Genomic DNA, 27,326 nt, shown 5'->3' with positions numbered 1-27,326 from the left:
AGCAGAGTAGAGAAACTTGATGCCCTTCACGTAGGCAAAAATTTCATAGAAAATAGAAAGCACTCGTATGATTAAAACTGATAAATAGGACTTCAACAAAATTAACAACTTCTGCTTTTCAAAAGATGTAATTAAGAAAATAATGAGTCAAATCACACTTTGGGAGAAAATATTTGCAGTAAATATGTCTGACAAAATACATACAAAAACTAGGTTCGTTATTCTTACAACTCAAAAATAAGAGGGAAAAAATACCAGTAAAATATGGGCAAGCACTTCAAGAGGTATTTCCCAAAAGAAAATAAATGAATAGCCAATAAACTCATGAATAGATGCTCAAAATCATTATGCTTCAGGAAGATATAAAACCATAATGAGCTATAACTACAGATCCAAGAGAATAGCTAAAATAAAAATACTGATAAAAATATATGTCAGTGGGAAAGTGTAACTGGAAGTCTCCTACACCATTAGTGAAAATGTGAATGGTACTTTTTGGAAAAATGGTACTTTTTGGGAAAATGTTCCTTATTGAGTTAAACATACACCTACCTCATTCTACTTCAAAGAAATAAAAACATGTCCACACAAAGACTTGTGGAAATATATTCATGGTAAATTTAGTCCTAATGGCCAAACATTAGAAATAACTTGAATATCCATCAAAGTAAAATTAATTTTAAAAATTGAGGCATATCTATACAATGGAGTACTACTAAGTCCCAACACGTGCAACAACATGGCTGCGTTTCAAGATTATTTTGCTGAGCTGAAAGCAGCCAGAAACATACAGAATTACTATACATGATGTTCTAGAAAAATAAAACTAACTTATGTAAATTTATGTTGATAAAAATTACATCAGTGCCTTGGGTCAGGGTGGGTGGAAGGAGTGACGGAAAAGGAGTACCCAGGGTACTTTCTGGCATGATGATAATGTCTATCTTTTGATTAGAGTGATTACACGAATGAACATATTTATCTAAACTCATCTTGTGATATATCAGAGCTCAGCAAACTTGATTTACAAAAATTCACAGTCTAAATTTGATATTTAGATGTACTGGGGTAAACGACCAAAGAACACAGGTAAAAGAATTAAGTGTATTGTATCTGGCATGTGGGATTTCAGAAATAGGGTGACTGATTGCTTTTTTCTTTTTTTTAGTTTTATGTCTCATTAAACTATTTGAATATTTAAATTAGGTACATATATCACTTTCAGTAAGTAAGAAAGGAAAGAAACAAACAAACAAAACAAATAAAAGTCCAAGTTTCTAATTCACATAAGTTTGTGTGCTGGCGCTACCTCCGCTGCTAACCTCCTTGACCTTGGGAAAGAGGTTTCACTTCTCTAAGCCTCAGTTCTTATTCACATCATTGGGAATTAAAAACAACAGCTGCCTTATAAATTTGTTTTGAAAGCTGAAACCTATACTTTCATGGGGAAGCACTTACGTGTAATGCTTGGCAAATGCTAAGTATAAATTCTAGCCATTGGCATCATTAGCTGTCTCCATCCTTCTCATTTCCATACATTACAAATCCCTCATCAATTATAATAGTCCTTCCTCCTTAAGTCTTTATCTCTGGCATGGGATATTTTGGCTGTTCAGAGAAATCCAAAAAGTAGCCACACACCTATATCATCAGTGTAAGAAACAGTGTACCAAATGTATCTAACTACCAATCTTGTTTTTTAAAACATTATTTAAAAACTAAATTAACAAATTTGTTAAATTGGATAAAAACTTGTAAGATTTGTGTTATATTAAAATCTATTTCCACTGGTGAGGCCTTCCATCAATAAGACTGAACACCTATTCCCTAAATATATAGAAATTAGAATTTGCTTTCTATGTAAGATAATTCATCCGGATTTCATTTTGATTTCAGTATAAGGAGAAAAATTATAACCTGTAGCTTTTCAGTGAAGAAGATAGCTATTTTATTCCATAATAAAGTTGATATAAATAATGCAAGATCTCCTTAAAATTTGGGGTAATCTATAGATTCTGTAACAACAATTTTCTTTAGATTTTAAAATGACCTTATTTATCTGCTGCTTCTAATAACTGTATTTAACTTCCTTTTCTTGGTATAACACAATGACTAGCAGCTTTAAAGTGTTAACTAATAAAGGTGATAGCAAGTGTCTTTATTTTCTGAGATTTGTGCTGTTTAGCCAAATTTAAAACAGCATGGTAAATAGAATGTATAAGCCATATTCCACTGTATTCTCATCACAATTTTGGGCAGATTCATCATCAAATTGTCACCTAGGATTGATGACTGAAAGAAGGCAAAAAATTGTTTGGTTTTATTTATCCCTCATTCTCACTGAAGACGTTCGTAAACCAAAACAATTGAGAGAATGGAAGTGAAATAAAGGGACAGAATTATCACAGATGACATTATCAGACCTAAACAGCCACCATATGTTGCATGATATAATAGAAACATAACTCACAGAAAAATTTAAAACATTTCACCTCACTAATAAAGAATTTCTAGTGAACAAATAATGGGAGATTTTTCTGCATAAAACTAAAAAGCATTAGAAAAAGTTATAACACAATGCTGACAAAGGTACAAATTTGCATTTGTCACATAATACCATTGAATAATAGTTGGTATATTCTTTTCTGAAATCACTTTAGAAATGTGCCTTTGGGAATGATTTTCTGGGTAGTGGGTAGACCAAACGGTCAAGTCAGGAAACATTATCGTTGTTCTAGTCCCTCAACCTCCGTCTTGAGGAACCTTCCTCTTCTGAGTCTCAAAAAAGTTATTCTTGTCCTTCGTGATTTTACTAACTCTGTTCCATTCTGCCTTTCAACTTAAGGAATCCATTTGGAATTAAGGAATTTTTAAATATTTAATACCTTAAAGCGAACGTAAAACCAATAATATTAGTTTAAATGAGATTTCATTTTTATGCATTAAAATGATATAGAAAGTGTTAGTATTTGGGAATAATAGGAATGAGGTTAGTATTGAGCTGACAAGGAGCCACATACTCATACTATTCCCAGAGTTAAGTCTAAGTGTAGAGAGAGAATTTTTGAATGAAGCATTCTTTCTGTGTGGATGTGGGTGTGCTAGTATGTTCCAGTTGGTCAAGAGTCAAGTATAAAATAAAATGACTCTCTGCCACCTTGTTTATTCCTTTTGAAGCTATTAAATATCAGAGTCTTTGGCTTCATGAGAAGCATTTTACTAGGCAAGATTTTCAAACTGTACTTCATAGGATAACAATAAATCAACAAATTCTTATTAGATGTTTCATGGAGAAAAGAAGTGACTGAAGTTTGGGAAAACATAGCCAATAAATTTTTTAAATAAATAATAAATAAAATAAAGCTTCATTATACTACACAAGGCATAATGGAGCCTTTTAAATACTAATCACATTATGAAGTTTTCAGAGACATAAAGTTTTTCTGAAGATTATATCACAGAATTCTTTGTTTAAGAAAAAAAAAATATTCTGTTGAAGGCAGCTCAGGTGTCCTTCTTCCCAAAAGTCTTTGCTGGTGAGCTCACCCAGACCATGACAGCTTCTTGAATTTTCAGAACAGTGATTTAAGGGTGACTGCTATAACTTTTTCTTTCTCCTCCCACAATTTTATAAAGGAATAAATTAGTGAAATAACTTCATAGACCACCACTGAAAGGTAGGGAACTCCTGATCTAGAAAAGAAACAAAATTCTACCTTTAGAACTTCCCTGTTCCTCCATCTGAAAATTTAGATACTTTTTTTTTTTCGGTCTATCTCTCAGGGATTCCTTTCTCACCAGAAACTTGGAAAGCCAAAGGTAATGATTTGTGAATGGAAAGAGATCTGAAAGGAAATGAGTTGAGACATGCTTTAAAAATTCATTCCCAGGGTACTTTTTAAGACGCACGAACTTCCTGATAACTGTTTGGGATTCAACATAGAGGGCTTCTGACAACTGATAGAACATTAGAAACATAATTAAGATTTTAAACTTTGAGTAGGTTGCATTGTCCAAACATCTCCCCTGGCATTTCAAACTCACACACCATTGAGCAAGCACAATTTCAAATGTTCAAAACAAACACGTGAGGGTGAGTGAAGCAGACAAGACAGGGGGAATGTTTTACTCGGAGGTAAACTAAAGAGATGCTTGTGAAGCCATGAGAATTCAGTAGAATGAAAATTTTAAATGTCAAGTATGTATGCCTTGAAACACAAATGAAATAATGAAACTAGAGTGCCCAAAGAGGTTCCCACTATCAAATGAGATTAATGAAAATTAAAAGAATGAAATGAAAGAAGGATTTTTTAAATGAACATTATTGAGAGTACAAGAAAAGTGAAGCAACTTTTCTTTCCTCATTTGGAAATTCCTCTTACTATACTGAGAACTGTTGTCAGGGGGCATAGTTAGTGGCTACCCTACCCATTGCTGAATCCCTAGTTCCTGGCACACTGCCCAGAATAAACTAAGTTCTCAATTTACCTTGAGGTGTAATTAACCAACCATGAGGTGTGGTATGAAAGAGGTGGCAGGAATCATTGAATCTCTAAACATGGACCTAAGGCTATCATTGAGGCAACCATGTAACAAATTATAATAATATGTTTGCTAAAATTGATTGGAGGAAAAAGTCTCAGAGCAAATTAACAAAACTTGGAAAACAGAGAAAAGTAGGAGGGAATGAAAATGTCTGTAAGTGTGCTAATTTATTCATATTTCACAATTGGTATTCATTAGATACTGTCTCATTTCTAAGAGTGATAGATTAAGAGATATAGGTTTTATCATTATTATAAAAGTTTATAAAAGTAACCACAACTAGAATTAAAAACAGTGCTATACCTTTTCCTAACTATTCAAAATAACTAAGCATAAATAATAAATTAGGGGGAAAAACCTCACAAAAGAGTAAAATAGGACAGCAAAGTTAAATGAAAATGTTATTACAGTGATAAACATCATAAACTCATAAGTTAAATGGTAGGGATTCCTGGGTTTGGTTAAAATAAAATACAATAAAATCTCTTTGTAACTAATTTCTACAGACTTAAAGAAGTTGACTCACAGGGGCACCTGAGTGGCTCAGCTGGTTAAGTGTCTAATTCTTGATTTTTGGCTTAGATCATTATCTCAGGGTTATCAGATTGAGGCCCTCCTTGGGCTCCCCACTTAGTGGGGAGTCAGCTTAAAATTTGAGAATCCCTTCTCCCTCTCCCTCTACCCCTCCTTTTCCACATATACTCTATCTCTCTCTCAAATAAATAAATAAATCTTAAGAAAAAAAAAAAGAAGTTGACTCATAATATTTCATGGTAATGAAATGATTAATGCTATAAAAGAAAATGCCAGAAAAAAAAAGAAAAGAAGGGTTGCAATATAAATATCCAACAAAGATGATGTCATGTAAATGTGATGAAGTCTTTTTTTTCAATAATTAGGAGTATGATGTAAAATTAAAACATTAGAAAACTGTATGGAACAAGTTGCTCATTATTTAAATAATTATTTAAGACATAAATAAAAATTAACAGAAGCCCTCCGTCTACTCTCCACTTCCCCCCCTTTGATTGCATTGTCAAAAATAGGCTATAGGAGATCTAAATAATGTAACTGTTAATACTGAAGAAAGAAGTCTATAGCTTTCAGCATATTATCGAAATGTCCTAAAAGCTTAAAAATTATTATTCTCAGAAGTCTACTTTATTCTGTGAGAGAGTAGTAACGTAGTCTTTCTTATGTAAGCAATTACAAAACTGTGTTATGTAAGGGTAACTCTTTCTAGGTAGGTTACAATAGGCTGTACAAGAAAGACTGTGATCCCTGAAAAAGGGAAACTCATAGAGTGAGCCTTATCTTCACTCTGTTCTCTGTATTCAGTTAATTTCCCAGCACTACATAAGACTCTCTGGAGCCCATGGCCTGACAAGCTGACAAGGCATAAACCACATTTTGGGACTGATGAAATGATTACATTTGGCAGAGCAGGGTAACTGTAGAAAGGTGATTCCACAGGGTAAGAGTGGAAGTTCCCGAAGTCTGGATGGGATTTCTTAGAGCTCTTGGCCAAGAGTTGGACCTGACATGTACACAGCAAGAGTACACAAGGTTTACCAGAAAGTTGCCTTAATGGGGTTGGAAATACAATGTGGATAGTGAAGTCAAGCAATGATGGGAGATTCTAGAGTCGCAGCTTAATCAGAGTGGATAGACTTTGTTAAAACCCCCAAGTATCTGGCTAAGATGCTAGAAAAGCATTTAGGATTAAGTACAAAACTCATTCAGAAAAATATTACTTCAGATCTACCCTAACAAATCCTAAAGTCTTGACAGTTTCCAAGGAAGACAACATTTGATGTTTGAGCCCTGTCAAGTTGTGTTTGGTTAATCCCTTGGAATTCCAACAACTCATGTGGAAAACAATTTAACAAATTCTAAGTATACAAATAGCTACATTAAGTATGAATGAAATAAATACTTCATTTAAAAAGCAAAGTTTAGGGGCATCTGGGTGACTCAGTCATTAAGCATCTGCCTTTGGCTCAGGTCATGATCTCAGAGTCCTGTGATTGAACCCTGCATTGGGCTCCCTGCTCAGCAGGAAGCCTGCTTCTCTCTCTCTCTCTCCTACTCCCCCTGCTTGTGTACCCACTCTTGTTGTGTCTCTGTCTACCAAATAAAAATAAATAAACAAACAAACAAATAAATAAATAGCAGTGTTTACAAGATTATAGAAAAAGCAAGACCTAACTTTATGATATCAACAAGATAGTTAAAAAATAAAGACACACAATGGTTGGGAAAAAATGAAATACCATGCAATACAAAAGCTGAAAAAAAAAATATATATATTCTCAAAATATATACATTAAAAGATATATACATTACTCAAAAGGTAGAATTTATGATAAAGTGTACTATTAGGGATAGAGAAATTATTTAATAATAAAAGGATAGATATATCAAGAGAGAACACCATCAAGGAAATATAGAGATATACTGTGAAAAAATATTCGGTATACATATATTTGACAAACAACTTGTATTTAGAACACATAAAGAACTCCTACAGTGCAATAAGAAATTTGACAACCTAATTAAAACATTAGCAGAATACTTGAATAGGCAATTCAAAAAAGAATATATACAAATAGAGAGAAGGAGTCAAGATGGCGGAGAAGTAGCAGGCTGAGATGACATCAGGTAGCAGGAGATCAGCTAGATAGCTTATCTAACCATTGCGAACACCTACAAATCCAATGGGAAATTGAAGAGAAGAAGAACAACAATTCTAGAAACAGAAAATCGATCACTTTCTGAAAGGTAGGTCCTGCGGAGAAATGAATCCAAAGTGATGGGAAGATAAACTGTGGGGGGAGGGGCCGGCTCCCAGCAAGCAGTGGAGTAATGGAGCACAAAATCAGGACTTTTATAAAAGTCTGCTCCACGGAGGGACATCCTCCAGAGGCTAAACCGGCAGGAAGACCACACGGGGGCAGCGTAACCCCAGGCCCCACGGGGTCACAGAATGTCCGGGGGGGGGGGGGGTCTTGAGTGTCGCAGAGCTCGCTGGTATTAGAGCGGGGAAGCCAGCAACAGCGACAAAGCTGAGGAGTGAGCTCTCAACTCGGGCTTGCCTTGAACCGGTTGCAGGCTGGGTGAGCTCGGAAAGCGGCCGGGGGCCACAGAGACAGAAGCGACCAGGCGCTTTTCTCCAAGTGCAGCGATTCAGTGCTTTCCTCCAAGTGCAGCTAGAGGCCAGGGAGACGGGGACGGTGGGCGCTTTTCTCTGAGGGCGCACTGAGGAGTGGGACCCTGAGCTTTCGGCTCCTCCAGGCTGGAGATTGGGAGGCCACCAACTTCATTCCCGTCCTCTGGAACTCTACGGAAAGCGGGCAGGGAACAAAAGCACCAGAAAGCAAACCCGAGCAGATTACTTAGCCCAGCCCCTGGTTAAGGGCGGTGCAATTCCGGCTGGGGCAAAGACACTTGAGAATCACTACAACAGGCCCCTCCCCCAAAAAATCAACAAGAAACCCAGCCAAGACCAACTTCACTCACCAAGGAAAACAGCGGAATTCCAGAGGAGGAAAAAGCATCTCTTATCTGGACAAAATGACAAGGCAGAAAAACTCACCACAAAAAAAAAAAAAAAGAGCAAGAGGCAGTACCGAAGGCTGGGGACCTAATCAATACAGACATTGGTAATATGACAGATGTAGAGTTCAGAATGACGATTCTCAAGGTTCTAGCCGGGCTCGAAAAAGGCATAGAAGATATTAGAGAAATGCTCTCTGGAGAGATAAGAGCCCTTTCTGGAGAAATAAAAGAACTAAAATCTAACCAAGTTGAAATTTAAAAAGCTATTAATGAGGTGCAATAAAAAATGGAAGCTCTTACTGCTAGGATAAATGAGGCAGAAGAAAGAATTAGTGACATAGAAGACCAAATGACAGAAAATAAAGAAACTGAGCAAAAGAGAGACAAACAAATACTGGACCACTAGGAGAGAATTCGAGAGATAAGTGATACCATAAGAAGACTCAACATTAGAATAATTGGGATTCCAGAAGAAGAAGAAAGAGAGAGGGGAGCAGAAGGTATATTGGAGAGTAATATTGTAGAGAATGTCCCTAATATGGCAAAGGGAACAAACATCAAAATCCAGGATGCTAAGAACGCCCCTTGAAATCAATAAAAATAGGTCCACACCTCATCACCTGATAGTAAAATTTACAAGTCTTAGCGACAAAGAGAAAATCCTGAAAGCAGCCCAGGACAAGAAGTCTGTAACATACAAGGGGAAAAACATTAGATTGGCAGCAGACCTATCCACAGAGACCTGGCAGGCCAGAAAGAGCTGGCATGATATATTCAGAACACTAAATGAGAAAAACATGCAGCCAAGAATACTATACCAGCTAGGCTATCATTGAAAATAGAAGGAGAGATTAAAAGCTTCCAGGACAAACAAAAACTGAAAGAATTTGCAAACACCAAACCAGCTCTACAGGAAATATTGAAAGGGGTCCTCTAAGCAAAGAGAGACCCTAAAAGTAGTAGATCAGAAAGGAACAGAGACAATATACAGTAACAGTCACCTTACAAGCAATACAATGGCATTGAATTCATATCTCTCAATAGTTACCCTGAATGTAAATGGGCTAAATGCCCCAATCAAAAGACACAGGGTATCAGAATGGATAAAAAAACAAAACCCATCAATATGCTGTCTACAAGAAACTCATTTTAGACCCAAAGACACATCCAGATTTAAAGTGAGGGGGTGGAAAACAATTTACCATGCTAATGGACATCAGAAGAAAGCTGGGGTGGCAATCCTTATATCAGATCAATTAGATTTTAAGCCAAAGTCTATAATAAGAGATGAGGAAGGACACTATATCATACTCAGAGGGTCTGTCCAACAAGAAGACCTAACAACTTTAAATATCTATGCCTCTAACATGGGAGCAGCCAACTATATAAACCAATTAATAACAAAATCAAAGAAATACATCGACAATAATAAAATAATAGTAGGGGACTTTAACACTCCCCTCACTGAAATGGACGGATCATCTAAGCAAAAGATCAAAAAGGAAATAAAGGCCTTAAGTGACACAATGGACCAGAGGGACATTACAGATATATTCAGAATATTCCATCCCAAAGCAACAGAATACACATTCTTCTCTAGTGCACATGGAACATTCTAAGAATAGACCACATCCTGGGTCATAAATCAGGTCTCAACCGGTATCAAAAGTTTGGGATCACTCCCTGCATATTTTCAGACCACAATGCTCTGAAGCTAGAACTCAATCACAAGAGGAAATTTGGAAAGAACCCAAATACATGGAGACTAAACAGCATCCTTGTAAATAATGAATGGGTCAACCAGGAAATTAAAGAAGAATTGAAAAAATTCATGGAAACAAATGATAATGAAAACACGATGGTTCAAAATCTGTGGGACACAACAAAGGCAGTCCTGACGGGAAAATATATAGCGGTACAAGAGTTTCTCAAGAAACAAGAAAGGTCTCAAATACACAAGCTAACCCTACACCTAAAGGAGCTGGAGAAAGAACAAGAAAGAAAGCCTAAACTCAGCAGGAGAAGAGAAATCATAAAGATCAGAGCAGAAATCAATGAAATAGAAACTAAAAAAACAATAGAACAAATCAATGAAACTAGGAGCTCGTTCTTTGAAAGAATTAATAAGATTGACAAACCCCTGGCCAAACTTATCAAAAAGAGAAAGGACCCAAATAAATAAAATCATGAATGAAAGGGAGAGATCACAATCAACACCAAAGAAATACGAACAATTATAAGAACATACTATGAGCAAATCTCAGCCAACAAATTCGACAATCTGGAAGAAATGGATACATTTCTAGAGACATATAAACTACCACAACTGAAACAGGAAGAAATAGAAAACTTGAACAGACCCATAACCAGTAAGGAGATTGAAACAGTCATCAAAAATCTCCAAACAAACAAAAGTCCAGGGCCAGATGGCTTCCCAGGGGAATTCTACCAAACATTTAAAGAAGAATTAATTCCTATTCTCCTGAATCTGTTCCAAAAAATAGAAATGGAAGGAAAACTTCCAAACTCATTTTATGAGGCCAGCATCACCTTCATCCCAAAACCAGACAAGGATCCCATCAAAAAAGAGAACTACAGACCAATATCCTTGATGAACACAGTTGGGAAAATTCTCACGAAAATACTGGCCAATAGGATCCAACAGCACATTACAAGGATTGTTCACCACGACCAAGTGGGATTTATTCCAGGGCTGCAAGGTTGGTTCAACATCCGCAAATCAATCAATGTGATACAATACATTAATAAAAGGAAGAACAAGAACCATATGATACTCTCAATAGATGCTGAAAAAGCATTTGACAAAGTGCAGAATCCCTTCCTGATCAAAACTCTTCAAAGTATAGGATAGAGGGCAAATACCTCAATATTATCAAAGCCATCTATGAAAAACCCACTGCAAACATCATTCTCAATGGAGAAAAACTGAAAGCTTTTCTGCTAAGGTCAGGAACACGGCAGGGATGTCCATTATCACCACTGCTATTCAACATAGTACTAGAAGTCCTAGCCTCAGCAATCAGACAACAAAAGGAAATTAAAGGCATCCAAATCGGCAAAGAAGAAGTCAAACTATCACTCTTTGCAGATGATATGATACTATATGTGGAAAACCCAAAAGACTCCACTCCAAAACTGCGAGAACTTGTACAGGAATTCAGTAAAGCGTCAGGATATAAAATCAATGCACATAAATCAGTTGCATTTCTTTACACTAACAAAAAGACAGAAGAAAGAGAAATTAAGGAGTCAGTCCCATTTACAATTGCACCCCAAACCATAAGATACCTAGGAAAAACCTAATCAAAAAGGCAAAGAATCTATACTCAGAAAACTATAAAGTACTCATGAAAGAAATAGAGGAAGACACAAAGAAATGGAAAAATGTTCCATGCTCCTGGATTGGAAGAATAAATATTGTGAAAATGTCTATGCTACCTAAAGCAGTCTGCACATTTAATGCAATTCCTATCAAAGTACCACCCATTTTTTTCAAAGAAATGGAACAAATAATCCTAAAATTTATATGGAACCAGAAAAGACCTCGAATAGCCAAAGGAATATTCAAAAAGAAAGCCAAAGTTGGTGGCATCACAATTCCGGACTTCAAGCTCTATTACAAAGCTGTCATCATCAAGACAGCATGGTACTGGCACAAAAACAGACACATAGATCATGGAACAGAACAGAGAGCCCAGAAATAGACCCTCAACTCTATGGTCAACTAATCTTCAACAAAGCAGGAAGTAATTTCCAATGGAAAAAAGACAGTCTCTTCATCAAATGGTGCTGGGAAAATTGGACAGCCACATGCAGAAAAATGAAACTGGACCATTTCCTTACACCACACACAAAAATAGACTCAAAATGGATGAAGGATCTCAATGTGAGAAAGGAATCCATCAAAATCCTTGAGGGGAACACAGGCAGCAACCTCTTTGACCTCAACCACAGCAACTTCTTCCTAGGAACATCACCAGAGACAATAGAAGCAAGGGCAAAAATGAACTATTGGGATTTCATCAAGATCAAAAGCTTTTGCACAGCAAAGGAAACAGTTAACAAAACCAAAGGACAACTGACAGAATGGGGGAAGATATTTGCAAACGACATATCAGATAAAGGGCTAGTATCCAAAATCTATAAAGAGCTTAGCAAACTCAACACCCAAAGAACAAAGAATCCAATCAAGAAATGGGCAGAGGACATGAACAGACATTTCTGCAAAGAAGACATCCAGATGGCCAACAGACACATGAAAAAAATGCTCCACACCACTCGGCATCAAGGAAATACAAATCAAAACCACAATGAGATACCACCTCACACCAGTCAGAATGGCTAAAATTAACAAGTCAAGAAATGACAGATGCTGGTGAGGATGTGGAGAAAGGGGAACCTTCCTACACTGTTGGTGGGAATGCAAGCTGGTGCAACCACTCTGGAAAACAGTGTGGAGGTCCCTCAAAAAACTGAAGATGGAGCTACCCTATGACCCAGCAATTGCACTACTGGGTATATATCCTAAAGATACAAACGTGGTGCTCCAAAGGGGCACATACACCTGAATGTTTATAGCAGCAATGTCCACAACAGCCAAACTATGAAATAACCTAGATGTCCATCAACAGATGAATGGATAAAGAAGATGTGGTATATATACACAATGGAATACTATGCAGCCATCAAAAGAAATGAAATCTTGGGGCGCCTGGGTGGCTCAGTGGGTTAAGGCCTCTGCTTTCGGCTCAGGTCATGATCCCAGGGTCTTGGGATCGAGCCCCGCATCCGGCTCTCTGCTCAGCAGGGAGCCTGTTTCCTCCTCTCTCTCTCTCTGCCTGCTTCTCTGCTTACTTGTGATCTCTGTCTGTCAAATGAATAAATAAAATCTTAAAAAAAAAAAAAAGAAATGAAATCTTGCCAATTTGCGATGATGTGGATGGAACTAAAGGGTATTATGCTTAGCGAAATAAGTCAATTGGAGAAAGACAACTATCATATGATCTCCCTGATATGAGGAAGTGTAGTTGCAATATGGGGGGGCTTGCGGGGTAGGAAAAGAAAAAATGAAAGAAGATGGGATTGGGAGGGAGACAAACCATAAAAGACTCAATCTCAAAAAACAGACTGAGGGTTGCTGGGGGGAGGGGGACGGGAGAGGGTGGTGGGGATATGGACATTGGGGAGGGTATGTGCTATGATGAGTGCTGTGAAATGTGTAAACCTGGTGATTCACAGACCTGTACCCCTGGGGATAAAAATACTTCATATGCTTATTTAAAAAAATAAAAAATTTAAAAAAAGAATATATACAAATAATTTATAAACATGTGAAAAGATGCTTAACATCATTAACTATCAAGAAAATACAAATTAAAACCACACTATAACAACATTTCACCTATACTGCAATATCTAATTAAAAATACTAGCCACTGGGGAAAGAGTCAAGTTGGCAGAGGAGTAGCAGGCTGAGATGACACCAGGTAGCAGAAGATCAGCTAGATAGTTTATCAAACTGTTCGAATACCTACAAATCCAACAGGAGATCAAAGAGAAGAAGAGCAGCAATTCTAGAAACAGAAAATTGACTGCCTTTCTGAAAGGTAGGACCTTCAGAGAAGTGAATCCAAAGTGATAGGAAGATGGACCTGGGCGGGGAGGGGCCAGCTCCCAGCAAGCAGCAGTGCAATGGAGCACAAAATCTGAACTTTTAAAAGTCTGCTCCACTGAGGGACATAGGTACAGAGGCTAACTGGGGGTGGAGTCCTCATGAGGACAGTGTTGTTTCAAGTCCCATGGGGTCACCAAAGGATAGGGGGTGTCTCAGTATCACAGAGCTGACAAATATTAAAGCAGGGAAGCCAGCTACAGAGACAGAGCCATGGCTTGAGCTCTCAGCTGAGGGTTACTTTAAACTGGGATCCATGGCACAGTTAGGCCACTGCTCTTTGAGCAGGGACCCCACAAGTGGAAGATCTGGGGAGACCTCCCTGGAAGAGCAGCAGTAATCTGCTAGGTTTGGAAAGTCCAGGCAGGGCTGTGTGCCAGAGACAGACGCCCGGTCACAGGCTGGATGAGGTCAGAGTACAGCTGGAGGCCAGAGAGACAAGAGTGATTGAGTGCTTTTCTCTGAGGGTGCACTGAGGATTGGGGCCCTGAGTTCTCAGCTCCTCAGGACCAGAGATTGGGAGACTGCCATTTTCATTCCCGCCCTCCAGAATTCTACAAAAAGCAATAGGGAACAAAAGCTCCTGAGAGCAGACCCGAGTGGATTACTTAGCCTGGCCCCTGGCAAGGGTGATACAATTCTGCTTTGGGAAAAGACAATTGAGAATCACTAAAACAGGCCCCTCCCACAGAAGATCAGCAAGAACATCCAGGCAAGACCAAGCTGACTTATCAAGGAGAACAGCAGAATTCCAAAGGAGGAGAAAGCAAAGCATGGAATTCATGGCTTTCTCCCCATGATTCTTTAGTCTTTCAAAGTTAATTTTTTTAATTTTATTTTTTTCTTATTCTAATATTTTTAACATTTACTCTTTCCTCTTTTAACATTTTTAAACTAGTATATCTTAACAATACCTTTCATTTGAAAAAAAATCTTTTTGAACCTTCATCATTAGAATCATATTTTATCCTTCATTGTATCAAACTTTATTTTTTGTATACACATAGGTTTTTTTCTTCTAAAAAATTTTGGGATACAACTTATTCTGATAGGTCAAAGTATACCCTAAATCTAGCACAGTGCTTTGTTCTAGTCTCCAGCCTGAGCAATTCTGTCCACTTTCTTTTTCTTTCTTTTCCCAAACAAATTATCTTATTAACTCCTTTTTTAGAATTTTTAAAAAATTTTTCATCTTTACAGTCATATTCCATTCCTTCATCATGTTTACTTTCTTTAAAATTTTGGGAGGTAGTTTCTTCTAAGAAACCAAAATACTCCCCAAATTAAGTGGGTGGCTGTGTTCTATTCACCAGTCTAATATCTATATTTGCTTTTTTTTTTTTTTAACTTCTTTTTACCCCCTTTCTCCGCCCCCCCCCCATGATTTGGGGGTCTCTTCTGATTTGGTTAACACACACTTTTCTGGGGTCTTTGCCACCCTTTTAGTATTTTATTCTCTCCTTCATATATTCTTATCTGGATAAAATGACAAGGCAGAAAAACTCACCATAAAAAAAAGAACAAGAGGCAGTACTGAAGGCTAGGGACCTAATCAATACAGACATGGGTAATATATAGATCTAGAGTTTAAAATGACAATTCTCAAAGTGCTAGCTGGGCTTGAAAAAGGCATGGAAGATGTTAGAGAAACCCTGTCTGGAGAAATAAAAGCCCTTTCTGGAGAAATAAAAGAACTAAAATCTAACCAAGCTGAAATCAAAAAAGCTATTAATGAGGTGCAATAAAAAATGGAGGCTCTTACTGCTAGGATAAATGAGGCAGAAGAGAGAATTAATGATATAGAAGACCAAATGACAGAGGATAAAGAAGCTGAGCAAAAGAGAGACAAACAACTACTGGACAATGAGGGTAGAATTCAAGAGATAAGTGATACCATAAGATGAAAGAACATTAGAATAATTGGGATTCCAGAAGAAGAAGAAAGAGAGAGGTGAGCAGAAGGTATATTGGAGAGAATTATTGTAGAGAATTTCCCTAATACGGCAAAGGGAAGAAGCATTAAAACCCAGGAGGCACAGAATAAGAATAAGAATAGGTCCACACCCCGTCATCTAATAGTAAAACTTAGAAGTCTGAGTGACAAAGAGAAAATCCTGAAAGCAGCCCAGGACAAGAAGTATGTAACATACAATGGTAAAAATATTAGATTGCCAGCAGACTTATCCACAGAGACCTGGCAGGCCAGAAAGAACTGGCGTGATATATTCAGAGCACTAAACGAGAAAAACATGCAGCCAAGAATACTATATCCAGCTAGGCTATCATTGAAAATAGAAGGAGAGATAAAAATCTTCCAGGACAAACAAAATCTGAAAGAATTTGTAAACACCAAACGAGTTCTACAGGAAATATTGAAAGGGGTCCTCTTAGCAAAGAGAGAGCATAAAAGTAGTAGACCAGAAAGGAACAGAAACAATATGCAGTAACAATCACCTTACAGGCAATACAATGGCACTAAATTCATATCTCTCAATAGTTACCCTGAATGTTAATGGGCTAAATGCCCCAATCAAAAGACACAGGGTATCAGAATGGATAAAAAAACAAAACCCATCAATATGCTGTCTACAAGAAACTCATTTTAGACCCAAAGACACATCCAGATTTAAAGTGAGGGGGTGGAAAACAATTTACCATGCTAATGGACATCAGAAGAAAGCTGGGGTGGCAATCCTTATATCAGATCAATTAGATTTTAAGCCAAAGTCTATAATAAGAGATGAGGAAGGACACTATATCATACTCAAAGGGTCTGTCCAACAAGAATATCTAACAACTTTAAATATCTATGCCCCTAACATGGGAGCAGCCAACTATATAAACCAATGAATAACAAATTCAAAGAAACACATTGACAATGATACAATAATAGCAGGGGACATTAACACCCCCCTCACTGAAATGGACAGATCATCCAAGCAAAAGATCAACAAGGAAATAAGGGCCTTAAATGACACACTGGACCAGATGGACATCACAGATATATTCAGAACATTCCTTCCCAAAGCAATAGAAAACACATTCTTCTCTAGTGCACATGGAACATTCTCCAGAATAGATCACTTCCTGGGACACAAATCAGGTCTCAACTGGTATCAAAAGATTGGGATCACTCCCTGCATATTTTCAGACCACAGTGCTCTGAAACTAGAACTCAATCACAAGAGGAAATTTGGAAAGAACCCAAATACATGGAGGCTAACGAGCATCTTTCTAAAGAATGAATGGGTCAACCAGGAAATTAAAGAAGAATTGAAAAAAATTCATGGAAACAAAAAATAATGAAACACAATGGTTCAAAATCTGTGGGACACAGCAAAGGCAGTCCTGAGAGGAAAATATATAGTGATACAAGCCTTTCTCAAGAAACAAGAAAGGTCTCAAATATACACAACCTAACCCTACACCTAAAGGAGCTGGAGAAAGAACAACAAAGAAAGCCTAAACACAGTAGGAGAAGAGAAATCATAAAGATCAGAGCAGAAATCAATGACATAGAAACCAAAAACAAACAAACAAACAAACCAAACAACAACAACAAAGAAAACAGTAGAACAAATCAACAAAACTAGGAGCTGGTTCTTTGAAAGAATTAGTAAGATTGATAACCCCCTGGCCAGACTTATCAAAAAGAAAAGAGAAAGAACCCAAATAAATAAAATCATGAAAGAAAGAGGAGAGATCACAACCAACACCAAAGAAATACAAACAATTATAAGAACATATTATGAGCAACTCTACACCAGCAAATTTGACAATCTGGAAGAAATGGATGCATTCCTAGAGACATATAAACTACCACAACTAAACCAGGAATAAATAGAAAACCTGAACAGACCCATAACCAGTAAGGAGATTGAAGAAGTCATCAAAAATCTCCCAACAAAAAAGAGCCCAGCGCCAGATGGCTTCCCAAGGGAATTCTACCAAGCATTTAAAGAAGAATTAATTCCTATTCTCCTGAAACTGTTCCAAAAAATAGAAATGGAAGGAAAACTTCCAAACTCATTTTATGAGGCCAGCATTACCTTGATCCCAAAACCAGACAAAGATCCCATCAAAAAAGAGAATTACAGACCAATATCCTTGATGAACACAGATGGGAAAATTCTCACCAAAATACTAGCCAATAGGATCCAACAGTACATTAAAAGGTTTATTTACCATGACCAAATGGGACTTATTCCAGGCCTGCAAGTTTGGTTCAACATAAGCAAATCAATCAATGTGATACAATACATTAATAAAAAGAAAGAACAAGAACTATATGATACTCTCAATAGATGCTGAAAAAGCATTTGACAAAGTGCAGCATCCCTTCCTGATCAAAACTCTTCAAAGTGTAGGGATAGAGGGTACATACCTCAATATCATCAAAGCCATCTATGAAAAACCCACTGTGAATATTATTCTCAATGGAGAAAAACCAAGAGCTTTTCTGCTAAGGTCAGGAATATGGCAAGGATGTCCATTATCACCACTCCTATTCAACATAGTACTAGAAGTCCTAGCCTCAGCAATCAGACAACAAAAAGCAATTAAAGGCATCCAAATTGGCAAAGAAGAAGTCAAACTATCACTCTCTGCAGATGATATGATACTATATGTAGAAAACCCAAAAGATTCCACTCCAAATCTGCTAGAACTTGTACAGGAATTCAGTAAAGTGTCAGGATATAAATCAATGCACAGAAGTCAGTTGCATTTCTATACACCACCAACAAGACAGAAGAAAGAAATTAAGTAGTCAACGCCATTTACAGTTGCACCCAAAACCATAAGATACCTAGGAATAAACCTAACCAAAGAGGCAAAGAATCTCTACTCAGACAACTATAAAGTACTCATGATAGAAATTGAGGAAGACTCAAAGAAATGGACAAATGTTCCATGTTCATGGATTGGAAGAACAAATATTGTGAAAATGTCTATGCTACCTAAAGCAATCTACATGTTTAATGCAATTCCTATCAAAATCCCATCCTTTTTTTTTTTTTTTCCAAAGAAATGGGACAAATAATCTTAAAATTTATATGGACCCGGAAAAGACCCCAAATAGCCAGAGGAAGGTTGAAAAAGAAAGCCAAAGTTGGTGGCATTACAATTCCAGACTTCAAGCTCTATTACAAAGCTGTCATCATCAAGACAGTATGGTGCTCCACAAAAACAGACACATAGATCAATGGAACAGAATAGAAAGCCCAGAAATGGACCCTCAACTCTATGGTCAACTAATCTTTGACAAAGCAGGAAAGAATGTTCCATGGAAAAAAGACCATCTCTTCAACAAATGGTTTTGGGAAAATTGGACATTCACATGCAGAAAAACAAAACTGGACCATTTCCTTACACCACACACGAAAATAGACTCAAAATGGATAAAGGACCAATGTGAGAAAGGAATCCATCAAAATTCTTGAGGAGAACAGAGGAAGCAACCTCTTCCTAGGAACATCACCAAAGGCAAGGGAAGCAAGGTCAAAAATGAACTATTGGGACTTCATCAAGATCAAAAGCTTTTGCACAGCAAAGGAAAGAGATGGTGGTTGGGTTATGGACACCTGGGAAGGTATGTGCTATAGTGAGTGCTGTGAAGTGTGTAAACCTGGCTATTCACACTCCTGTACCCCTGGGGCTAATAATGCATTATATGTTAATAGAAAAATTAAAAAATTAAAAAAGAATACTAACCACCAAGTGTTGACGGAAGATGTAGAATAACTGAAACTTTCCTATTTTGCAGATGAGAATGTATAATGATGCAATTATTTTGGAAAACAGTCTTCCAATTTCTAATAAAGTTAGATACAGATTTAGTATTTATTTAGCCCAGCAATTCACTCTTACATGTTTTTCTAAGAAAAATAAAATCTTATGTTTAAATAAAGACTTGTATACAAATGTTTAGAGTAACTTCAGTCATAAAATCCTCAAAGTACAGCCACACAAACATCCTTAAAGAGCTGAATGAATACCATATAATGGAATACTACGCAGACATAAAAAGAAACAAACTACAAATGCACATAAGAACATGGATAAATCTCAAAATTATTATGTTAAACAACAAGACAGACACAGGTGTACATACCACAAGATTCCATTTGTGTGATATTCTAGAAAAAGGAACATTATTTTATAGTGAGTGAAATGAGATCTCTGGTTGCCTGGCATGGGGAGCAATGTAAGTTTATAGTGTTATACAAATGTTTTATATCTTTTTGGGATGGTTTGCCTGCAGTTTAAGCCTTTTCAAAACTCATGAGACTGTATAAAATACAGATATTTTATTGCATGTATATTATGTCTCAATAATTGATGTATTTTAAAGTACTGCTTTCACTGTGTGGAACTATATCAGAATCAACAGGAACATTGTTAAAAATATAGCTCCCTGGCTTCTTAATACTACTATTCCTGGGTTTAGAGTTCAGATGAGACCAAGAAGCTGCAAATATGTTCTTCCTCACATACATACTAGAGATTAAAGACTACTGTTCTGGAGAGTAAAGAGCTCTAAGCATATGTAATTACAATTATATGTAAGGAATAAGGCAGTCAATAACAAACTATTAGACTTTGAAGATCACAGTATTAGTTGGATATCAAAAGCCTTACTTTAGAAGTGCACAAAAGTCTAATCTAAAGCAGGGAGATATTGACTATAGGAAATAAATCAGAGTTACAGAATAAAACTCCAAATTGATAAAGCAGGACCTAAAAATTTTCTAATTTCCTCTTTGTATTGTGAAAGAATGTTTGGGCCATGCATCAATAGACAAAATAGAATATTTGACAATAACTGGTTTGGGCATTTCTTATGGTTATGTCTATCCTTTAGTTAAAATAACTTCTTTTTCAAGTAGGTGACAACAAATACTTGGAAGAATATGGAAATAATTTTGTTTCTTGTTTTGTTTTCTAAGATAATTAAAAACTGAAAATAGCAAGCGTATAATTTTCACTTGCATTCCATTGCACATATCTCCTATATAAACGGTGCCTTGTCCACTAGGGTCATTGAATCACAGAATTGGTAGAGCCCTGATTTCATGTAAATACAACTTTCTGATTTCACAAGAGACTCAGAAATTAATGTGTTTGATATAAAGATCCCATGGATATCAGAAGGTGTTCTTCCATTATTAAGAAAAATAACAAATATATGGATTTAGAATTGGTCCTAACAATACCAAGTCAAAGATAGCATACATAGGATGGTATCAATAGATGCTAAGCATTGTATACAACTGTCTGCAAAAATAATGATGCCTGTACTTTTCTTGGGGTAACAGTATAGTGCTATTCAAAGAAAAGCCTTGTCTGGGAGACTGAGGTATATGTCATTTTCATAAGATTATGGTAGTCAAATAACAAAAGTCTGTTTGGACACTAATAGAATGACAATCAATTCGGTAAGAGGTGAAAGAAATCACTGAAATCTTCTATAAATAAATAGTTAAACTGTTTTTATTTTATGGGTGACCAATTTTTGTCTTGCTGTCAGTTATTTGCTGTTTTCATCAACATTTTGAAATTATAGGTGAGCTTTTCACAAACACAGTATTTGCCAAAACTTGAATGAATAAATGTATAATTTATGGAGTAATCCACATGCAAAATAGTATTTGCTTTTGTAATGTGCAGTTGCTTTGAGAGGTGATTTACCTTAATAACCACCTAACTGTTCCCCTAGCTTCATCCTTTGCCCCTCAGAGTATAAAGTTTTCAAAGCACAGAATTCACCACTCCCCTTTTGACTTTATTACCCACCCCTTTCATCACTGGGTTGTAGCCACATTGAACTCCTGTTGTTCCAGGAACAAGGACATGCTCCCACCTATGGCACAGGGCACTGCTCTTCCCTTTGTGGAGGACAGATGTCTTCAGGGTTAACTCCCTCCAAGTTTTTGCTCAATTTCACCTACTCAATGAGACCTGCCCTGAAAACCTTGATTAATGTGATAAACTGTTCCTGCTCTACCCCTTTGCCCTTTCAGTCCCTTTTACCTGCTCTAGCATTCATCACCGTCTTATATACTCTATAATTTACTTATGTGTGACATCATTGATTATCATCTCCCTCCCCCCCCCCCAACCTGGAATGCATGCTCCAGAAAGGCAGGCATTTTTGATCATTAATGAATCCCCAATGCTCAAAAGTATATCTGGCACATAGTACATAATATACTCAATGCATATTTGTTGAATGAATAAATTTTATCAGATTTATAATAGAAGTCCATTGCAAAATTTCTATACTCATATACAATTCAGAAATATGAGTTATGGTTAGGTATCATAACTAATGCTATTTTCTGAAGCATATAAAGTTTAGCTCTCTGATATAATCCTTTCTACCCACAGACCTGTCATAAGGAAGATCTGGAATTCCCACTCTAGAATAGGCCCTTTGGGTTACTTAATAAATTGGGGGAATTATCTCTCCCAAAAGACCTCACTAGATAGTAATCTCTAAAATAGACAAAAGGCCCCTTTATTTTATGCTTCATGAGAACTCTTCTGATAAACCGTAATAATTATCACACTACAAGGCAGACTCAAAAAAAAAAATCCAAAGCTATTTATTGATATTAGCTAAACACACAATTATCACCCAATTCTATGGACAGAAATATTTGCTATACATTGATGACCACCTGTTTATACTGAGCAAGGAGGTCTTACCATTTCCCACAGCTCGACTCAGCTTTAAACAGTTTTCTTCCTGACTCTAAGTCCCAAATCTCCCTTTTCTATTAGGACATACATTAGAAAATTTATATAGTAAGGATGCCTGAGTGGCACAGACATTAAGCGTCTGCCTTCGGCTCAGGTCATGATCCCAGGGTCCAGAGATCGAGCCTGAAATCAGGCTCCTTACTCCACAGAGAGTCTGCTTCTCCCTCTCCCATTCCCCCTGCTCATGTTCCCTCTCTCACTGTGTCTCTCCCTGTCAAGAAAATAATAAAATCTTTAAAAAAAAAAAAAAAAGAAAGAAAGAAGAAAGAAAGAAAGAAAGAAAGAAAGAAAGAAAGAAAGAAAGAAAGAAAGAAAATGTATATCGTAAATTCTTTCTACCCCTTTGAGATGTAAATCTTCTCCCAATCTCTTAACAGATTTACAACTTGGGAATGTCTTTCTCCTGAGCCCAGGAAGCATCTTATTGAACTCTGATCAAGAAAGACATGCCCCTATCTGCCAGTCTCTGTGGGAGGGTAGGAGCCTAACGTCTACTAACACAGATAACCTAACGACACTGACCAGCCTCCCACCTGATGTCCTCCAGTACTTCTCCACTAGCTCACCCCAGCTCCTAACATTTCTCCTGACTTCTGCCTCACGGGAGGTGAGTTCACTCTCTCTTGCCTGGCCCCAGTAGTCTACCCCACCTGTTTAACGTCTGGTCCAAGCTTCCTTTGGCAGTTCTCTCCTTCATTTCATATACTGGGGTCCAATTCTGTATTGAAATACTGGGTGTTGGTTTTTGACAGTAATGGTTAAACAACTTTTGCTGTCCATGAAATCACCTTATACTTAGCATATTTGCAACAGATTCTAATGAACTTAGATTGTGTAAATGACCTCAAATGGGGAGGTATGAAACTGATAATGTTCACTCAGGTGCTAAGATATGGTAGTAAAAGATGGTAGTTCCAGATGAAAGAATCATAACAGAAAAATAATTGGGAGGACCTCACAACCAGGGAGCTGTGTTTGGAACTTGAGAGTTAGTTTTGGGGGCTGGAAAATATGTGTCCAATATGAGAGCATTTGCGTCAGGCCAGACTGTTGAGTACAGGATTGAATTGCAGGTTCAGTTTTAGGTAGGCTGTGGAAAATTTTGCTGTTGGATCATAAAATTCAGTATGTTCCATTCTGGAGGGTTCTACAGAAAGCATGGGGTTTTATGTTTAAATGGGGATTAAATGCCAGCCTTGCCTCTTGCTAACTGAATGTTTCTGAGGTAATGACTTAAATTTTCTGTGCGTTAGCTTTATCAAAATGGGATAATAATAACCATTCCAGAAAGTTATTTCAAAGACTAAGTGAGAAAATCCACGTGCTTGGCTTACAACAAATCCCCAGTAAATGGCACGTTTAAATATTTACTCAATAAATTGAACTTTACCATGGATTAGTAGGATATATGATTTAATTTCTACTCTTAAATATCTTCCAGGATTCCTGGGAGATAAATCAAATATAAATATCAGAAATTCATTTATCAAGTCAACAAATCTTTTATTGAGCACCTGATATTTTCCAGGCACTCTTCTAAGCTTTGGAGATAGAGCAGTAATCTAGTAATCTCTACAGATAAGATCTCTGCCTGCATAGACCTTATGGCCCAGTGTGCATGTGCGTGTGTGCGCGCGCATGCGCGCGCGTGTGTGTGTGTGTGTGTGTGTGTGTGTGTAAGTGGTGGGGGGGCAATAACGAAATTCCTAATTGCGTGAAACAATATTTATTAAACCATAACCTAAACCCTGCTTCACACACTGTTTATTAGTTCAACATCAGCTTTTATGAGTCACTTCTCTGCTAGATCTTGAAAATATATTAAAAATATCTGACATTCCCTTTGTTTTCATAAAGCGTGTAGTCTAGCACTATGTTTTCACCACTATTAATCTCCACAGTTTGTTTGTACTAGATTTGGACGGCAATCTACCCAAGTCTCTGGGCATAGCATGGAGGGGAGCTTTACTTAATCTCCTAGAAAAGAAAGCAAGCTGCAAACTAGAGTTCATGCCCCTCAGAAAACATACAATTATACCCAGAAGTCCATAACAGGATCTAAGAAATAACCATGGTTTTCAAGTTTCAAGTTTTTAAGACAAGCCTCCAGGTCAATTTTGAATATTTTACAGTAAGAAAAAATGTTAGAAGTAAATGCAGTTTAGTAGGCAATATGAAAATCATGGCTGAATGAGGACTCACGTAAACGATAGCCTTCTTTGGTTGCTGTACCTCTATGTTTAGTTTTATAGAGCATTTTAAGTATTTTTATGTTCTTTCTACACAGTTGAAAAATGAATGAAAAAGATTTACAGAAAAAGAGAAATCAAGATCATTTTGAAAGGGGATAATCAAAATGAAACAAATTAGTATTATTGTTAGCATAATTTAATACTAATTATATGATACACATACAATAATTTCATACATTTGCTATTTAAGATAAAACCAATACAACAAAAAAATAAGACTACTAAAAACATACTTAAGGCCAGAAATCCTGGCAGCTATAAATGCTTAAAGAAACAATTTTATGGAGACTGATAGATCTATAGGGGTAGATCCAAGAATCCTTAATAGAGGTGATCATTCACTCAACAAACATTTATTGAGTAAGCCAGACAGTAGATGAAAACCTAATGCCTGTACAGCCCTGTACATAACACATCTACATATATCATTTCATTTAAGACTTGTTACAATCCTGTGAAGTGTATACAGAAATTCAGCGGGTTTAATAGCCATGACCTAGCTCATCCTGTTAGTAAGTAGAAATGTTGAGCTGGAAACCCAGGCTTTTTAGCAACATATTTCCTGCTCTTCTCAGTGTACCATGCTCCCCTTCCTATTCACCTGTACAAGGGTGGTGCTAGGACATTCTTCTTCTCTGACTTAATGTTCTTCAAGTAAGAGTCATTTTTACCACAAAGAAAATGAAAAGGCTGAGACTCTCTTAAAGTGGTGTTGAACCAAGTGCAGGTGGAGAAGGGAGAGGATGAAAGAAACACAAGGAAAGGGAGAAATCCTTGAATACAGAAGCTGCAGGGGATGGGACAGGACGAAATGAGAGTGAGAGCGAAGGGGATAGGTGGGCACAGGGCAACAGAGAGGCAGGCACACTCCAGGGACATTTCCTTTGTTGTTTATATTTTTTAAGTAGTTTTGGTGCTTATTATATTAGCTTCTAAAGACATTACTAGGGGAAAAAAATGTTAATCACCAATATTTCTTAATGTATGCCCAACATGCATTTCCCCCCAAATTTTATAACATCCTCAATACATTCTCACAGCACAGCTTCAATTAACCCATTAGTCGCTAACTTCCTAGTTTTTATTTCAACCCAACTGCTGTCAAGAAAAGGGAACATTTCCAGATGCCTACTGAAAAAAATCAACTTAGAGAATGCCACAAGCACCTGAAGTTCAACTTGTCCAAAACCTAACTTATAATCTGTGGGAAAACCTCTTATTCCTCCTCCTGCCTCCACTTACGTCCTTCATCTCTCTAGAGGAGGAGAGCAACCTTTGCTCCCAAGACAAGCAAGTCGGCCACAGTGCCGCTCATCGCCTGTGTCCTTTACAGCCAGTTACTAATACTGGGCCTTAACTTTCACTAACCGTGTGCGATCTGTCCTCACTACCTTGGTAACCCCATCACCATTTCCTCAACTACCAGAAGAGCCTCCTTCTTCTTCCTGCCTTCTTTGTCTTTCCTTTCCACCCCAGTTTCTATACCATTAGTAGAGGAAACAGTCTAAAACACAAATTTAATCATGTAATTTTCTGGAAAAATAATTCATATTGGATTCCCTACCGCCCACAAGGTCAAGCCCAATTTCATCAGCATGGCTCTCAGTGCTCTCAGGAAACTATATTCAACCTTCCCGCCCATCTTCAGCTCCTTCCACTCTTCCCCAAGCCAAATTTAGGGGGTGGTGGTTCCTGTTGTTGTTGTCATCATTGTTTTCAAAGAACTAATCAAGGCTTGGAATTGTCTCAATGATGTGCATTGCTGGTCTCCTCCTCCACTAGAAGGCAAGCTTTCTAAGAGCAAGCACTCTATTTGCTTTGTTTCCTGCAGAACCTAGTGTCCAGTAGACTGCCTGACCCATAATAGGTCGCCAGTAGATATCTGTTAGTTGACTCACCCAGAAATAACCAACAATTGCCTTTGAAGCCTAAACCTATATTATCTATTATATATTATTATACATGATAGATGGTCACTTTTCCACTTTTCACCTCACCTTGCATTCTAAGTAGTGAAATTTAAAAATTGATACATGAGGGAAGTACATGTCAGGGTATCAAGGACACTCAGGTGTGGATTCCAGCTCTGCATTAACTCAGTTACCTTACTTAGAAAATGTGGGAATACTTTCTTCTTTACATAGCTATTTTAAATTGTGAGTAATACATGATTTATACTGCAAATATTTCCTCCCTCTCTTTCTTCCTTCTATCTCCTCTTCTCTCTCTTGGTAGAGAATGTGTTTTTGCAGGATAAAATCTCTGGTGTGAAGGAAAAGGAGAAAAGGGGATGTTTCCACATATTATTTTTAAATTATGTCCCTTACAGATTAAAAATCACAGTGTCAGGTTTGGAAGAGGATTTTAAGATTCATCTGGTCTCCTCTAAGATGTTGATTTCCTCTATAATCTCACAACCATGTGACTATCCAGCCTATAGTTAAACAGCTCTAGCAAAAAAAAAAAAAAAAAAAAAAAAAAAAAAAATCAACCTCCTATTACTGCCTAGCCATCAA

Source organism: Enhydra lutris, unplaced genomic scaffold, assembly GCF_002288905.1.
Source record: "Enhydra lutris kenyoni isolate GAN:26980312 unplaced genomic scaffold, ASM228890v2 scaffoldscaffold21, whole genome shotgun sequence".
In the NCBI taxonomy this organism is placed as follows: domain Eukaryota; kingdom Metazoa; phylum Chordata; class Mammalia; order Carnivora; family Mustelidae; genus Enhydra; species Enhydra lutris.
This window is presented reverse-complemented; position numbering follows the sequence as displayed.